This window comes from Mirounga leonina, unplaced genomic scaffold (assembly GCF_011800145.1).
Source record: "Mirounga leonina isolate KUSES-001 unplaced genomic scaffold, KU_Mleo_1.0 Mir_101595, whole genome shotgun sequence".
NCBI lineage: Eukaryota > Metazoa > Chordata > Mammalia > Carnivora > Phocidae > Mirounga > Mirounga leonina.
This window is the reverse complement of record NW_023270158.1, coordinates 1,241,080-1,258,075: the sequence shown is the minus strand read 5'-3', so window position 1 is coordinate 1,258,075 and position 16,996 is coordinate 1,241,080. Positions and strand designations below refer to the sequence as shown.

At 42.0% G+C, this 16,996-nt stretch overlaps 1 long non-coding RNA gene across 1 annotated transcript in view; it reads left to right on the top strand.

Annotated features, from left to right (window-relative positions):
- The first annotated feature begins 2,984 nt into the window (after positions 1-2,984).
- The window catches only part of LOC118006893, a 97,409-nt gene continuing 83,397 nt past the window's right edge, over positions 2,985-16,996 (top strand). Inside the window, exon 1 of the long non-coding RNA XR_004678219.1 lies at positions 2,985-3,241. This is a non-coding gene — a long non-coding RNA (uncharacterized LOC118006893). The remainder of the gene's footprint in view (positions 3,242-16,996) is intronic.

Genomic DNA, 16,996 nt, shown 5'->3' with positions numbered 1-16,996 from the left:
GAGGAGGGGTGGGAGGTGGGGGGGGGGGGCAGTGATTCTCCTCCAGGTTGGGCACAGGACCAAGCTAAGCTCAGCGATGCGACTCTCATTTCTTTTTCACTGAAGATTCTGGGGGAACTTGCTGGGGGCTGTACATGTCTGAGAATTAGTTCAGTAAAGGAGAGATGATAGGCAGTCATTTCAGGCTGAGAACTGAACCATTTGTATGAGGTAAGGGAAGCTTTAAGTTGGAGCGGATGGCTCATCTTTGTGCCAGCTGATCTTTCTAGCAACAGTGACATCTTCAAAGTCACCATATTGGGTAACCGGGAGGTTTGGCTAAGGAAGAACAAATTTTGGCGCCCGCAAATTACAGTTTGGGTAAAGTGGTCCTTTTCTGGCTGGACCTCAACTTTCTTAGTCAGGTGGTATTTCACTGCTTTTCTAGAAGGCTCCTTTTGATAGAGAAGAGCACATGAACATGGCAACTAGAGGGTCTGTCTGACCGTATCACATAAGGGTCTTAATAGGAGCTGAGGGACGGCCCCTGAATGGGCCTTGAGTTCTGAGTCCACCAATCTTTTCTACTTTGCCTGCCTGCTTCGAGCCCCAGCATGGTACACTGGACACCCAAGAATTACTTACCAAATCAATCACCTATTAGTTTGGTCCGCTTGGGGAAGTTATTTAACCTTTCTGAACTTCCTCTTTTAATGTTTAGTAGAGATTATGATGCCTTCTTTGCAAGGTCATTTGTAAGGTGTAAACAGGGTGACATCCAGTTGATCCTCATTATTTGTAAAGTGGTATTTGTGAATTTGCCTACTTGGTAAAATGAATTTGTCACCCAATATCAATACTTAAATTTCTTTCACCATCATTCACAGAAATGCACAGAGTGGCAAAAAGTTTGAGTCCCCCAAAGTGCATGTTCCCAACTGAGGCCAAATAAGACCATGCTCTGCCTTCTAGTTTCAGCTCTCAGGCTAAACAAGTGTCCTTATTTTTTGGCTCTATTTAGTGCACAGGTTTTGTGGTTTTGTTTTGTTTTTTGTTTTTTTTTTTGGTCATTTCACTGTTTAAAATGGCCTGCAAGCGTAGAGCTGAAGCACTGTGTGTTGTAAGTATAAGGAGGCTGGCACATGCCTTATGGAGAAAATACACATGTTGGGTAAGCTTTGTTCAGGCCTGAGCTACAGTGCTGTTGGCTGTGAGTTCGATGTGAATGAATCAGCAATATGTACTCAAGAAAGTGTCTTTAAACAGAAACACACAAAACAACGTTATGTATTGATTGGGTGATGAAAATGTGACCATTATATTTTTTGGTATGAATTATGAAAAAAAAGAAAAAGAAAAAGAAAATGTTGACCAGACAATCACAGGAACTTAGCCCTGTATTTCCCCGGGAGCAGGGATTTAGTGTTTGCTAATTCAGTGTTTATGGAGATTTTATAGAATGTAACTACCGTGAGTAAGGAGAATTGACAGTACCCTGAACTGCCTGGCACTTAGTCGGGGCTAACCTTACACTTACTCCTTTGACTTCTCTCCTATGCATAAGAGTAAAATGACGAATTTTCTTTGAAGGGGGAGGATTGGCTGCTTCTTTACCCTCGTTTCCTTAGAGTGTTTCCTTGAAAACTTAATAGGTCTAATAAGAGGCCTGACCTTTTTAGTTTACAATGAAAGGTCGGGAGCCTTCTGATCCTTGACACCTCCAAAATGACCTTTCTCATGAGGTTTATAGGAGACTCTCACAAAGTGAATCCATTTATTGTTCAAGGAGACAAGAGAAGACTGATTTATTCTTTCCTCTACTTCACTGTAGAAACATATAAAATTCTGTCTGAACTTTGTAGATACTTTTGAGCATGTAAATGTGGTAGTGCTTGCTTTAATAAACTGTGCTCCTTCTCTCTTCTATATTGATACAGAGGGGTAGGGGTATTTTCTTTCTCCAACATATGCTTGGGTTTTGTTTTGGGAAAGCTGTTCTTTGTCAGTTTTTTTTTTTTTTAAGATTTTATTTGTTTATTTGTCAGAGAGAGAGAGAGCACACAAGCAGAGGGAGAAACAGGCAGAGGGAGAAGCAGGCTGCTGAGCAGGGAGCCCGACGTGGGGCTCGATCCCAGGACCCCAGGACCACGACCTGAGACGAAGGCAGACGCTTAACGACTGAGCCACCCAGGCGTCCCTGTAAGTTTCTTGAGCTTGTTTGTATCTGGCAATGACCAAGATTACCAAGTGGCTCTTTGGCTTTGTTATAATGCAGTTCAAATGATTCTAATGCACCTATTAAGTTAAAGTGGCTATGCTTGTGGGCTCTCAGTGAATCAGTTTTGTTGTCGAATAATGAAGCACCTCAGGTTTTCCAGATTTCTTTGTCTACTTAGAAAAATGGATGTCCAGGCATTTCATAAGGTACTAGATGATCCTAATTGTGGATTGAGGATGTTGCAGGCATAGGAAAAAAATTACTTAGACTGCATTTCATGGCATGATTCTCAATTATTGGCTCCAGCTATGAACCAGATATCTGATTTTTCTAGGAGATACAGAACACTAATAGTTTAAGACAGAAAACAAGTTAGGGCTCCATTGATCCATCTTGTTGGCTGTTTTGAGGAACCCGTTTCACCAAGGGATGAGATAGGCAATGCTTGATTTTGTACTCATCAATCTGTTGCCTCTTCCACGCTCTTTTTTTTCCCCTGCAGATGTTCAGAGTGGTGTCTGAGTCAGTGACTCAGCATACTACTTCTTCTCGGGCAACATTTCCCAACCCTTTGTGTGTGTGTGTGTGTCTATGTGTGTGTGGCGGGGGGTGGGGGAGGATTGCCCCAATGAGAAGCACTGCTTTCGAGAGAGAAAGCACATTCTGTGCCAAGCGGGGGTTTCTAGTGTTTTCCTGTCTCTGAGTCTCCAGGCCAGCAACAGAAAGTCATTGGTCCCTACCACTAAGGTTGCCCACCTGACTGTCCTCGGGAGAAATGTGGCTACCACATGACAGAGGTTCTTCTCAGTGGGCTGTCCTCAGGTTGCCAGCATCTCAGGAACACCATTTGCTTGGTGTCTCCCATTTTCCTGTCTAGAGAAGGAAGAAAACACTGCCCCTCACAGAAGCTTCATTTTGTTCTGATTTTTGTTTCCTTTTTCCTTCATAGAGGACAACAAGCATAACAGCTTCTTCAAGGTATAGAACAACCGGATCATCTGATTTTCAGCCTTCCTCAGTTCTCCAGAGCTCCTGACCATAAACGTGAGCAACTTCCCTTTTTTGATCGTTCCTTCCTCAGGACCTTTGTCCAGCCAAGCTAATTGGCTCAGTGCAGAGAGGCAGAGGGATATGGAGGCTAGGAGCGTAGACCCAGTTCAAAGCCTGGCTCTGCAGTTCACGTTGTGTGACTTGGAACGGCTCAGCTTACCTTCTGGGTACTTTAGATGTCTTCTTTACAAAATGCTTCTAATGATATCCCCACCCGTAAATCGTTACCGTGACTCTTCAATGAGTTAGTATCCTCACAGCCCTTGGTATGGCGGTGGAAGGAACATCTGTGTTTCAGTGCAGATCCCCGCCACACCTTTCCCCTTTTACCTGCTTCTGGAGCTACAGGAGCTATTTTACAACTCTAGCCTGCAGAAAACGGAGAGTGATGTAATACAAGTCTTGTCCACAGACATGAAATTGTCCTGTCATTGATGCTGCCATTATCTAGCTGCTTTTATTTCGGTGTCTCTCCGAGTAAGGACCACAGGGAGCTGACATCTTGGCTCTTCTTCCTTTCAGTGTCTATGCAATAAGTTGAGTGTACAAAGGGTTCATGTTTCTTTACTGGTCAGATCTGTCAGGCCTCGTCCGACGTCCCAAAGCCCATCTGCTTGTTACTGTAGCTCTTTATACCATTGGGTGTTATTTTTGTCAATAGCCTGCCATCTTGTACCTATCCTTTTTGATGTTTTCTGCGGCAGGATTTATTATTGAGTGTTAGGGACAACCCAAAACTGAGTGCACAAACATCTGTGGCCTCCTAGCCTGTGTCATCCCAGCCCGTCTTAGTTAACTACGGTGGTGTAACACACTACCCCCAAACTTAGCAGCTTACAACAGCACACACTTGTTACCTCGAAGTTGATGTGGGTCATGAATTCAGGCATGGCTTAGATGTGTGATCGAGGCATTGACCGAGGCTATGGTCTCATATCAAACTCAGCTGGGGAAGGATCCCCACTCGCATGGTGGTTGTCAGGATTCAGTCCCTCAAGGCCTATTGGACTGAGGGGTCTGTTCCTTGAGGATTATTGGCTGGAGGTTGCCCTCAGTTCCTTGCAATGTGGGCCTCTCTACATTTGCTTGATCAAGGTGTACAAACTAAGAAGCCAATAAAGACAGACTACCAGCAAGATGGTGTCACAGTCTTTTATAACTTAATCACTGAAGTCATGTCCCATGACTTTACCATATTCTCTTCATTAGGATCAAATCACTAGGTCCAGCTCATGCTCAATAGGAAGGGATTATGCGGGGATGTGAATACTAGGAGGATGGGAATCATGAGGAGCCATCTTAGAAGTCTGCCCATCACAGAGACAAATGTGAAGCAAATCTGACGGGGCAGACAAAATAATCATGACCCCAAACTCCCTAGGCTTCACGAGCAGAGGTACAAATAAGGTAACATTATTATAGCTTGTAGTCCCCACCTGCTGACACCGTGTCTTCAGCCTCTCCCTCAAAGTCAACCTTGTTTATTTCTGAGAATCCACCAAGGTATCTCATACGGTCTCATATAGTCTCAGCCCACCCTGGTCTTTAGCTACAGCTTTTACGAACAGCACCCAGGTACTGACATTAGTATTCCCAGAGATGGAGTTTCTTTCAGTCCTCGTTGCACTCTCGAAGCCATCTACAAACACACACTTGACAGAATGCTCCCTACTTGCTGGAGTCACAACTTAGATACCCGAATGGTGCTGCTGATTTCCCAGTGTTCCTGCCGTGTAGAGCCCCTCTATTTGGTCAAACCCCCTCGTTCAGGTCAGTTTGGGGAAGGGGTATAATAGCATCCTCATTGCGTTTTGATCAGATGCTCAAAACCTCCTCAGAGGTTCCCTCACTATTTCCCATCTGTGTTAATACCTAGAGGCAGTTGTAAATGTTTAACAATTGGCCCTTTAAAAAAAAAAAAAAAAGCCCTGATTTGGAGCATTTGCCAGTTTCCATGGTATAAGTGCTCCCACCATGGATGATTACAAATGACCAATGTGACATTAGTGAGTGTGGAATTGGGAGGATATGGGAGCAGGCAGCTCTTAGCAAGCCAATATAAGCTGGCTCCAGTGAACCATTGTTTGGACAGAGCCATGATAGGAACCTGAGCCTGGACTAGCTGGAACCTCACTATGCACTCCACATGGATATTCACCTCCATCTGATAAGGCATGGGATTAAATCACTCTACTGATACTCTAGCCATGACTCCGGAACTCTTGTGGATTTCTTTCACGGAAGTTGCTTCCACGACAAACTGGGCCTAGACCTCCATATCCTCAGAGAAAAGTCTGAAGTACTGAAACAGCCCCCCAAATTTATAGCCCCTTTAAGATCCTGTTTCCCAAGATCCTCATGGACTCCAGGCTATTTCACAGACTTGGGCTGTTCCTCTGGGTCTTTGATCTTTCCACCCTCTATCCCACCATGTTGGCCCAGCCTGAAGGACTGAGTTTCCACCCCGGTTCTTCTTCCTTGATTCTAGCTAGGACCCCATTTTACTGTTAAGGGACACTATTACCCCATATAAATTGATCCAGTTTCTTTTCTTGAGGCTTTGTTTTGCCCCCTTTACAATGAATATAATCATGGACTCAGAGCTTCTTGACACACAAAGTAGTAGAGATTTTGGAAAGAGGCAGATATGCCCTTATAATTCCATAGAAATGTGACCTTGGGTGGATCATTTAGCTTTCCTGAGTCTGAGCATCTCTGTATGTTTAGTGGAGGTGAGAATACCTACTTCCTAGATTTGTTATGGGGTTATAAATCAGAGGATGGATATAAAGTTCTGAGCACAGAGTACGTGTTTCACAAAAATATCTCCAAATACCCCATTATTGCTTTTATTGATTGTGTACACATGTTCTCTCTCTTACCCTCCATCTTTAAGCACAAGTGAATCTCTATCCATGGACACAAGGTTGGGGTTGGGTTGGATGGGGCTGAGTTGACCCGTCTTGGGCTGAGGGTCAAGCAGGAGACAGAGAGAGTTGTCACCCTTGTAAGGAGGTTCAAGACCTGGTACCACGTTTGCTTGTGTTTTTTTTTTTTTTTTAAATACATGTTTGTATTAATTTTTCAAAATATAAAGATATAACCTGCTCATCTTTAGAAAAATATATAGTCATGTATTTTATTTTATTTTTTATTTTATTTTATTTTATTTTATTTATTTATTTGAGAGAGAGAGCATGAGATGGGGGAGGGTCAGAGGGAGAAGCAGACTCCCCGCCAAGCAGGGAGCCCAATGCGGGACTTGATCCCGGGACTCCAGGATCATGACCAAAGGCAGTCACTTAACCAACTGAGCCACCCAGGCGCCCTATAGTCATGTATTTTAAAAAGCTAATTACCCACTCCTCCCCCTTTCCTATTCTTTTGTTGAAAGCAATGTGTTTATCCTTCTGTAACTTATACATGCTACACAAACATAAATGCATATACTAGGGCTTTCCTTGATGCTTATTTTTATAAAATGGGCCCCTAAGATATGCATTACTCTGCAACTTGTTTTTCTCACTTAATAATTCATCATATGGACATTATTTGCTTTTTTGTATGCTCTCAATACATAGTTACTGAAATATTCATTTGTGAAATAAGACTACAAAATTCTTCTGTTGTAATAACTTTATTGAAATATAATTCACATACTATATAATTCACCCATTTAATATGTAGAATTCAGTGGCTTTTAGTACATTCAAAGAGTTTTACAACCATCAGCACAAACAATTTTAGAACATTTTATCACTCCCCAAAGTACCTTTAGCAATTGCCTTCCATTTCTCTCCACCAGCCCTCTACCCTCAGCAGCCCTAGGCAACCACTAATCTACTCTTTGTTTCTAGAGACTTGCCTGTTCTCCACATTTCCTATCCATGGAATAATATGTTTTTTTTTGTAACTGACTTCCTTCCCTTAGCATGTTTTCAAGGTTCATCCATACTATAACATGTATCAGGGTTTCATTCCTTTTTATTGCTGAATACTGTTACATTGTATGGATATGCTTCATTCTGTTTATTCATCCATCAGTTAATGGTTATTTGGACTGTTTCCACTTTTTGGTTATTATGAATATTGCTTCTGTGAACATTTGCATATATCATTTGCTTTTTTTTTGAGGGGGGAGGGGCAGAGGGAGAGGAAGAGAGAAAATCTTAAGCAGGCTCTGTGCCCACTGCAGGGCCCAACATGGAGCTAGATCTTACCACCCTGAGATCATGACCTGAGCCAAAATCAAGAGTCAGACGCTTAACCGGCTGAGCCACCCAGGCGCCCCTATCATTTGCTTTTTAACCCCCAATTTTCTGGTCACCTGTTGACCTCTTTCTCATTCCACACCCCACATTCTGGGAATGCTTAGTCCTCAGCAGAATGCCAGAGTCCCTAATTTAGGGGTGTGCGCAGATGTTCAAGCTTCCGTTATACACTAGGTCTGCATGTTTTATGGTAGATGATATCGGACACTAACTCTGAAAACAACAGTTTTTCTTCTCCAACAACAAAAATAAATTCGTACTTCTCCTGACAACTTGGTTTCATGATATAATCAGAAGATACCCTGTGGTAAAATAATAACAATCTCTGCTCTGTATCTTCAGTACAGATCTCTTTCCATGTCAAATATCTGGCTGCCTGGACCATCTGGATTTCCTATAGGCCTCTCTAAAGAGCCTGTCCAAGATGGTGCTCATCACAGTCCCTGACACTCCATCCTCCACAAATGCACTCTGACTCCTGCATTCCCTACACGGGTGGAAGGCACCCGCTTACGTACTGCCACGGAGTCAGAAATCTATCAATCTGTTCTGCGTATGATCAGTTACCCAAGGCATGTCAAGCTCTCTGAAATAGTTCTCTAATTCATCCTCTTCTCCTTATCCTCACTGCTACATCAGTTCAACCTTTCGCAATATCCCCTTGTGTGCCATGACCTCCTGAAACACACAGTGTTCTGTGTTTCCACATTTTCTTTGCCCACGGTATCCCTCTCCTTCTCACGTGCCTGGTTAGTGTTAAGTCAACTTTTAAGACTCACCTGAAATGTCACCTTGTCTCCAATGGTCTTTTTCTCCCTTTGCCTTCAAGTCAAGTGAGTTGCCCTTTTTGCTCCTTGGCACACTGCTCTTACCTTTATTTTAGCACTTACCATGTTCTGGTGTAGTTACTGGTTTGTCTATTTCTGCTTTCATTTGATTCTGAAATTCTTCTGTCTTTTATTTTTTATTTTTTAAATTTTATTTTTTTAAAAAGATTTTATTTATTTATTTGACAGAGAGCGACCATGGGGGGGGGGCGGGGGGAGCAGAGGGAGAGGGAGAAGCAGGCTTCCCATGGAGCAGAGAACCCAATGCGGGGCTCGATCCCAGGACCCCGGGATCATGACCTGAGCTGAAGGCAGATGCTTAACTGACTGAACCACCAGGCGCCCCTCTTATGTTTTTTAAATCACTGTAGCTCACATATTAGTAGTAGTAGACAAATATATGTTTAATAAGTGAATGAATAACTAAACTTTTGTATATAAAGAAAAATTTGGATAAATGATCAATTTTTCAAATATATTTGAGGAACTCCCCTCCTTATTAGATCTCAGCTGTTCATTTGTTACATGTCTTACATTCCAGGGTACTTATGTAAATATGTAACTGTTTTCATCTATGCTTTCTCCATCTGATTTGATAAATTTTAATGATTAGATTCTGAATAATTGGTGAGACTCCTTGAAATATGCATAATAGATCCATTAATAGTAATTTCTAATTAAAGAGTATTTTTTAAATGAGCAAAGTGATAGAATAAATCCATTAAGTCCCATTAAATCCCTCCATAAAAGTGAACACTTTGCGTTTGTTAAGGGTTCCTTAATGAAACATCATTAGCCCAAGTACTTCAGAAATTAATATGAAGCCCTCTGCACAGAGTCATGTCTTTCAGAAGCACATGCCTTGTTAGGTGGCTCCATGGTCAGAGCTCATCAATTCCATAAGTTTATCACACTGAGACTCACTTTAATGCTTTGCTAAATATTAATAGAAAAATATCATTAGAGTTGTGTACATTATTTATTAATCTAAAGAGGTAACATCGCCCACAGCAACTTCTTTCAAGATCCATCTCCAAAAGGTAGTGAAAAAAAAGCAAAAATGAACTTTTGGGACTTCATCAAGATAAAAAGCTTCTGCACAGCAAAGGAAACAGTCAACAAAACAAAGAGGCAACCCACAGAATGGGAGACGATATTTGCAAATGACACTACAGATAAAGGGCTGGTATCCAAGATCTATAAAGAACTTTTCAAACGCAACACCCAAAAAACAAATAATCATGTCAAAGAGTGGGCAGAAGATATGAAAAGACACTTCTCTGAAGAAGACATACAAATGGCTAACAGACACATGAAAAAATGTTCATCATCATTATTCATCAGGGAAATCCAAATCAAAACCACACTGAGATACCACCTTACACAAGTTAGAATGGCCAAATGGACAGGGCAAGAAACAACAAATGTTGGAGAGGTTGTGGAGAAAGGGGAACCCTCTTACACTGTTGGTGGGAATGCAAGTTGGTACAGCCACCTCGGAAAACAGTGTGGAGGTTCCTCAAAAATTTAAAAATAGAGCTACCCTATGACCCAGCAATTGCACTCCTGGGTATTTACCCCAAAGACACAGATGTAGTGAAAAGAAGGGCCATATGCACCCCAATGTTCATAGCAGCAATGTCCGCAATAGCCAAACTGTGGAAAGAGCCGAGATGCCCTTCAACACATGAATGGATAAAGAAGATGTGGTCCATATGTACAATGGAATATTACTCAGCCATCAGAAAGGATGAATACCCAACTTTTACAACAACATGGATGGGACTAGAGGAGATTATGCTAAGTGAAATAAGTCAAACAGAGAATGTCAATTATCATATGGTTTCACTTATTTGTGGAACATAAGGAATAGCATGGAGGACACTAGGAGAAGGAAGGGAAAAATGAGGGGGGTGGAATTGGAGGGAGAGATGAACCATGAGAGACTATGGGCCTGAGAAACAACCAGGGTTCTAGAGGGGAGGGGGGAGGGGGGATTGGTTAGCCCGGTGATGGGTATTAAGGAGGGCACGTACTGCATGGAGCACTGGGTGTTATATGAAAACAATGGATCGTGGATCACTACATTAAAAACTAATGATGTATTGTATGGTGACTAACGTAACATAATAAAATTAAAAAAAAAAAAGAGGTAACATCTCTTCCTAGCAAAAAGAACTTCAGAATTCAAGTATTAAAGCCGATTTTGAAATTTTCATGGAGGAGAAAACAAAAAGGAGAAGAGATACATGAACGAGGGGGAGATGGTAAATATTTAAACGTATATGGGGCATGTTTCCCATAGCTCCGTAGGTTGATGAGGAACAGGAAAGAATAATTAACTTGGTCTCTTCTGTGAAAAAGAACACTAAGCCAAATACCAGTTTGTTAACTTCTGTATCTGGAGAGCCACGTTCACTGCTCTTTGCACTCAAAGCTTCTGCTGGCGTGTCAGAAGAATTTTTAAAATTCTGATAAACCCATGGCAGCTCTGGAAAGAGACTTGGGTGCCACCAGCCAAACGTGCATTTTGAGGACTATGTGAAAAATTGAAAAATACAGTTGGACTGATAGAAAAAGCAAAGGTGAAAAACCCCGAAGCCCCGCCCCCCTCCCAGGGCAAATGAGGAGACTGCAGAGAAGTGAGCACGTGGGACTTCACAGGAAAGTTCCATGCTGCCGAGGCACCGGGGAGTGGGAGAAGATGAGCAGGTGGCTGGTGGCATCATGGGAATGGAAGTAAAGAGGTCTAGTCTGTCCCCATCCAGGTAGCCTTTCAGCCATGGCACCAACTGAGACCCTCTGTGCTGGCTTTTATTCAAAGTAGCTACTCTTAGTAACCAAAATCTACTCTGGGCTAGCTATCTTGCCACTCACTTGTGAATGATTCAGAGTTGCTTCTGGTATTAAATAATAGAACTTACTGAAGGAAGGCCCTCTGAAATCAATCCCCAATTTCTTGTACAAAGAGCATGGAATTCCGCAGAATATAGCTCTCTCGGTTTGAACATAATTGGAGTTTTTGTCTAATCTCCCTTCATCCAATAACCTAATCTCTCATCATTTCCAGGAATGCCTCTTCTGCATTCGACATTTCTAGGAGTTTGGGTGATATCTCTTGAACAATTTCTCCTTTAAGTACTATCCTATTATCTAATTTGTGTTAAAATCCTGAATCTGATGGCCTCCCTACCCTATTCCCTCTAGGCTCTCGGGCCTGCAAGAGAAAGTAGATTTTTCTCTCCTTTCTGACACCATACCTGCAGTAAGAGGAAAAGAGTGAAATCTGTTTGATCTCAGAGACATGCTGTTTTGTGGATAATGAAAACAAATGAAGCATAACAGTTAATTTTGTTCTTTCTATCACAGATGGGGTCTCCTGTTAAAGAAACCTCTCAATCAAATAGATTCTTTTATTTGCCACTGAAGGCCCAGAGAATTAGACAGCTAACGTGCTCATCCTCTACATTCTCATTTAGAGATAGATCAGCAAGGACAAGTTGTATTTGCTGTCTGACTTCCATCATTCTCTGAGCTTGAGACATTTTAAATTCTGAGAACTCTGATCATCATTGCCTATTTTTAAACAACAAAAGCCAAGAAAATTATTCTCCTTTATAGTCCATAACATAGATATCAGCACAGGATAAGACAAACACTAGAGACCGTCATGTTTTCAATGGTTTGTCTGTCCCAAGTTCCAAGGTCACATTTTCTTTGTTGTTGTTTTTTTTCTCTTTTTTTTCAAGTCAGTGCAAAAATGAAGGAATTGCCACAAAGAGAAATACCAAGTATCTACAGTAGAAGGAAAGCTCAGGGAGTCATGGAAAGGGCAGTGGTGAGCGGTGAGCTGTGTGTCTGCTGATGAGCTCTGAAAAAGGAATTTCACCCTCAGAAAAATTCTTCTAGAAATCGTTATGAATCTCTTTTGCAAAAGCTTAAAAACAATGGCCTCAAAGCCAAAGCTAGATGTCTTTCAGAGACAGAATATTTTCACTAAAATGACTGTCATTTTTTAAAATCCAAGTACAGCTGACACACAACGTTACTCGTTGCAAGTGTACAACACGGTGATTTGACAACTCCATATGTCATGCTCTGCTCACCACAAGTGCTCCCTGTCACTTTCTGAATGTCTTCCTCACGAGTCCTTCATCATTCGAATGACATTGTGGAGAGATGAGAGATCCGGAGACTCAGAGAGGTCATGTGACTTGTTCATAATTAAACACAGACATTCTTCATATCTAGGATGAGAGGTTCAGGATCATCCCTGTTGACCATGAATTTACCAGGACTCTCCCTGATGTTTTCCTAGGGACCCAGCAGCACGCACAAATAATTAGCAGAATTATATGTATTTGTGAAAACCAGCGCCGCAGTCACTCCTCTAATTGCACCATATCCCATGCTTGCCTCTCCAGCTCAGTGTGGCTCTGATAATATTCTTTTTTTTTTTTAATTTTTTTTTTTTAAATTTATTTGAAGAGAGAGACACAGTGAGAGAGGGAACACAAGCAGGGGGAGTGGCAGAGGGAGAAGCAGGCTTCCCGCCGAGCAGGGAGCCCGATGCGGGGCTCGATCCCAGGACCCCGGGATCACGACCTGAGCTGAAGGCAGACGCTTAATGACTGAGCCACCCAGGCGCCCCTGATAATATTCTTTTTAAAGCCTGCATCATATTCGGGGTGGGGGCCAGGGAGGCTGCTCAGCATCCGACTATGCACAGGATGGCTCCTGCCACCAAGAATGTTCTGGCCCACGTGTCAACGGCACTGAGTTCGAGAAGCCCTGAGAATAGACATAGCACAATTCGTTTTACAAATTCTCTCTTGGTGGACATTGGGAGTATTCCCAATTTTATACACTATAGTAGCAGGGGATAAATGTTCAAGAATGTCTATGTTTGCTCATCATTCCAAATATTACTTCAGGATAAATACCTAGAAGGCTCATTTCTTAGTCAAAGATTATGCCACTAACTCGAACTACTACAGGTTACATGAATTGACATTTCTTCCAAGAGTGTGTGAAGCTGTGTGGCTCTCCCCCCCTCATCCTCCTTTGGGCATTATCCACCTTTTAAAGTTTTTGCCAAGCTTTTTGAAATATGGCTCTCTACTTCTTTATTGTCATTTCAAATTTATTGTTAGTGACTTAGCCATCTCTTCAAATGTTATTGGACTTTGAGTTTTCTTCCTAATTGTGAATTGTCTCTTCACGTCCTTAATGATTTTTCTATTGAGTTTGTTATCAAATCTTCTTGATTTGGAAAGCTTTGTCTCTTATGTGCATTGCACATATTTTTTCCTAGTTTTTCATTTCTCTTTTATCAGTAGTGGTTTTTGGACATGTGAACGGGTAACATTTTTATAAAGGCGAATTTATCCTTATTCAAGTATTTCCTCCTAGAATTTGTCATGTTCAGAAATGTTTTCCTCACCCAAAGAATATGAAAATATACGCCTATGTTTTCTCCTACTCCTTTTCCAGTTCCTTTGGGGTCTGTTTGTCAGTTCGTTTTACATTTCATCCTCTCCACCTCGCTGGAACTCACTTCCATGTAAATGTTAACCCATGGACTCTCCTAATACAGTCACTGTGGTTTCATGGGAACCAGCCAAGTGGAGATTCTCTTTGCAGAGAATAAACTTCTACCCTTGCCATCTGTAATCCATTCCGGAACACCAGCCAAGTTTGTTCCTAACATCACCCACAGGCAGGAATGAGGATACCCAACACGGTTAAGTGTTAAGCTTGTGAAGCTAAAGAATTTACAAGATTTCATGTTAGTTTTAGATTTCATTTTCTTTGGTTTATTCATGCTATTTCATTTAGCTACATTTCGTATTTCCTTTTAATTTATAATTGGAGTAGAGTGATATATTAGTTTCAGGTGTGTAACATACTGATTGGACAATTATATAGTTACCACCTGTCACCATATAAAGTTATTACAATATTATATTCCCCGTGCTGTACTTTTCATCCCTGTGACTCATTTTGTAACTGGAAGTTTGTACGCCATATTGTTTTATTTTATCTTCACATGACACCTTTAAAGCAAGCTGTATTATCCCCACTTTATGGATGAGGCATGGTGAAGGCTGTCTGCTTGGCTGTTCATTTCTTGAGAACAGCAACTGTGGTTTTTCCTCCTTCTCCAGTGCCAGGAACATATCATCTATTGGATAAATTCTTGGTTGGCCCAAGGGCACACTTTACTATGTAAAGGAGATGAGCAGGTTAATGGGATAGTTGACACTTCTCCTATGTACTTGATTTAGCAATAGCTTAGCCCCAAAATATCATCCTTGAGAGAAATTGTCTGCAAGATACAAGGTGATTTTGTTCCCTTCAGTTGATCTTTGTATTCTCTATCCTTTCTCTGCTTTTATGCCTGTATAAATTGAAGAGAAAAAAATTTGAACTTGCCCCAAATTAAGGTGAGCATAGGATATGGATGTTTAAGGGTCAATAAGTAATGTTTCTCAGTTGTTTAGAGTTCATCAGCTCACATGTTTTGGCAGGGCTTAAATACTAAATTTACTGCTAGCGCTCTAAACAAGATATCTTGGTTAGAGAGGAGGAAGATGGGATTTTTACCCTAATGGACAACACTAGTAATTTTATCAGAAAGCATTTCTACTTCAAGGAAGACTATTCAGTACCTTTGCAAATGAATTGGTATGATCTCCTGATCAAAAAACCCCTCTTAACTGTCATGTTGCCCCAGAAAGCAAATTATTTCTTGACTGCCAACCCACCTGTAGGCGAGTTCCTAGGTTATTTAAAAATACTTACAACTGCTTTCCCCTAGAAGAGCCAAGACCAGGGCCACATTGAGCGTGGCTCTGGAAACAGGCAGTGCTGTTGGTGTCCCTAAAAACAATTGTATCCACTTGGTCGAAAGGATCATGTGTCCAACCAGCAAGCATCACTGCACAAATGAGGTGCAGAGATTTTCAGAAGCACGCTCCTTTGACTTGAGGTCGAATGGCCGGGGCCATGACTGGATAGATTCTAACTTTGTGAGTGGTCAGTGCTAGGGCCATTTTTTAAAGAAGAAAATCGTTCCGTGAGAAAATGCCAGGAGCACCTCCAAGCAGAAGCCTTTTTGTATTCATGGCTAGTTGTATCCATAACCACCAGACAAGAGATAAAAATTGATAAAACTACAGCCTTGGGGATATAACTTTATCCCTGAGGTCTCCTCAGGGCCCCAGCTTTATATAAAATTTCCATCACACTCTCACACACACCAGCTCTTCAAAGTACAAGAGTCTATTTCCCTGATGGGTAAGGAATCACAGGGTAGAAAACATATTCAGGACAAAATTACAGAATTGTACTTCTTCCTCAGTAAAAATTCATTTCTTTCCTTACTTGCACAGGACATCGATAGCTGAGTCTAATTAACTTTCCAGTCTGGTGTCCTTAAGAAAACAAGGTCTCTGGCTGATTTGGGACGTACTGCGAGGCTCTGTTTGAAAACTGTCTTTCCCATGTCTGTTGTTTCAGTTGGTACTTTTGTCTTCTGCATCCTCAAGACTCAAATCTTTCAAGATTTGCCTTTTCTTTGGGTTAGCTGCTCCATTCATTGCCACCAGGAGGTTCTTCCCAGTTCCCAACTTAGTTTGCTGGTTTGTCCTTGCCACTTATGGCCTTTGCTCTGATCCCGAGTCTTGGTCCGAGCTTAGCCCTGGATGGCAGCAGACAGGGAGGGTGGGTGGAAATGGCTGAGGATTAGACAGGGAACATCAATTCGAAGCTGTGTTTGTGGTACTTCCATTTTCAAGCAAGAGACTCCCAGCCCAAACTGGCAAAGAAAGGAGATTTGCTAGTTATCGTAACCTGAAATTAGTAATCAACACTTTACAAAACAATGCCACACGTATTATTTCACTTTATCTTCAAATAACCCTCTTAGGCAAACTTGGCCATCCAGAGATTTCAACAGAACAAGTGCAATTCCGAAGGTGGGTTGCCAATGACCACATGGCCACTAGGTGGCGCAGTGGGATTCAGATCGAGGCTTAGGATCTGGGGATTTACTACACCTCCTTGCCACCCCCAGGGTTGTTTTAAGTGGGGACTGAAGTGGGAAGGAGTAAGCAGAACACACAGAATAAGATGGTAGGGAGGGGGAAGACCCTGGCGGGTTTCAATTAAGGACAAATTTTATAGAACTGGGTAAAAAAAAAAAACAATTGAAGGGGAACAGAGCAGAGAGGGGGACGTTGCTGTGGGGATCCGGGGTGGCACTTGGAGGGAAAGGAAAAGGTGCTGACAGGGGAGAATGTTCCAAAGGGTCAATCCCCCATCTTCATGGTCGGATCTCGGACTGTCCTGCAATGATCAAGACTCTGCCTGTCCCAATGTGCTCCCTACGTACGGGGTTCTGTTTGCTCACGTTGACACAGGTCTCTGTGGGTTCCAGTGCGAAAATATGGTATCATATTTGCAAAGACAGTTGTCTGAAGTCACACAAACCATTTTCAGAGCCCAAGGGCTCCGGTCTCACCTCTCATAATAGAAACACTTTTATTCAGAAGCAAAGAATCCAAGTGAGAAAGGGCAGAAAGGAGTCACCCTTTATATTGAATTGTATGGAACGAGTTTGGCTAGTCTCCTGAACTTTCCCAGGGCTG